This window comes from Corvus hawaiiensis, chromosome 24 (assembly GCF_020740725.1).
Source record: "Corvus hawaiiensis isolate bCorHaw1 chromosome 24, bCorHaw1.pri.cur, whole genome shotgun sequence".
Taxonomy (NCBI): Eukaryota; Metazoa; Chordata; class Aves; order Passeriformes; family Corvidae; genus Corvus; species Corvus hawaiiensis.
In genome coordinates this window covers 2,949,835-2,951,563 of record NC_063236.1, presented here as the reverse complement: position 1 = coordinate 2,951,563, position 1,729 = coordinate 2,949,835, and positions in this window count along the sequence as shown.

The following is a 1,729-nucleotide window of genomic DNA, read 5'->3' as shown; positions in this document are numbered from 1 at the left end:
TGGAAAACATTGAGATGTGTTTATTTGAACTAAAATTCCTGTGGACCAAGCCTAAATGTATTTCACACTAAATTCTTAGAACTGATTTTAAGGGAAGATGTGAGAAAGATGAATTCACAAGCGGAATTTTCAGCAGCGTAATATTGAACATTTGTTAGTAGAACAAAGGCATATCACAGCGCGGGAGCACTTAGCAATATTGCTAGAGGCGTGGCTCCATTCATGTTACTGTGAACTTAAGTACTTTTTAAACATAGTCCTTAAGCCCAGAAAGTAATTTACACTTCACTCAACTTTTCCCCCCCTCCTGTCTGTGCCCCCTTGTGCCAGCGCACGCCAGCACGCTGCCGCCTCGGTCCTCTGGATAGCTCCAGAATTGAAGGCAGGCACCCCGCTCCGGTGCCTCCTCAGTCTCCAACCTAATTTGTAGTCGACAGATTCTTTGGGAGGTGTGAGTTTTGATGAGATAACAGACTTCCTGGGATGCATGCGGTTCATCTTCTTTGTTTCTTTAAGATGTCTGGGTTTCTACCTCTGTCATTTCTCAACTTAAAGGACATTTATTATCACGTGTTTATTACGACGTTTCCCAACATGTTGCCACTCTTTCGAAGTTACAATTTACTCTAGTCTTGTTTTTACTTAACTGTATTTTACCTGTTTCTACATAGTACATGATCACTTCTAAATGTTAAAATCATATATGGGAAAGACAATATTTATCGTTCACTCATTTATCACAGGAGGAATGTGTTAGCTGCTCGTGTTGCAGTTCACTTGTAATCCTGGTCTATTACCGCAGGCCTGGGCCCTAGGCTATATCACCATGTCGCGCAGCCATAGGGAGGAGGAGGAGAGAAGATCCAGCAGGCAGGAATTGTGCAGCAAGATTTATTCATTTAATTATTTTACAAACTCTTTTACAGACTTTCTTCTTCATAATCTATTTGGACAAAAGGATCAGCCACCCCTTGGGGTGATTGGCTAAAATCCTAAAAGATCCATTGTCAAAATATTTTTCTACTATACCATAAACAAGACTTTTCAAGGTTGCAGGGTGGCTTGGTCGTTTCCATACTCTGCTCCCTCTTTCTGTGAGAGAGAAAAGTCTCTCACGGACTTAGAAAATAGCAAGAAAAATCCTCGCTAGCAGCATTTTTGTATCTACACTGGTCCTTCTCATTTCCTTTTCTCTAGAACACATTTCTCAGGCTCAGTGAGCAGATGTGCGTGCAAGTGGTTTGGTGTGTCCTTGGAATTCAAATAGTCAGGATCAGATGGGTTTCTGCAGTGAAAGGATACAAGGAAACGGGGATATAGCCTACAGTGGGAACTCCTGTGATTTTGCTCCTCTCCAAACATTTCTCCTCTCCAAATGGATCTCTTGTAGGAAACTTGACACATTCTTCTACTCCTGGGAGTCATTAATAAAGAAACCTGGGGTGTTTATTAGGTGACAGTGCTGTTCCTGCTGTGCACCTTTGCACCTGGCTCACAGACCCATTTTCACACAGCCGTGGTCCAGAATGCGGGCAGACAAAATCCCAGCAGTTTTCTCTTGCCTACTTGACTTTTCAAATTCTTATTATGTGATGATTATCGCATCGTTTTGTCCATAATATCTGAAATAATTTGCCATGCAGTTTTGAATACAGTGCAAATACGTATTTTACTCTTAGAAATTTGAAAGTGAGTTACATTTAATAGTAGTTTGTGAGTAGTATGGCAA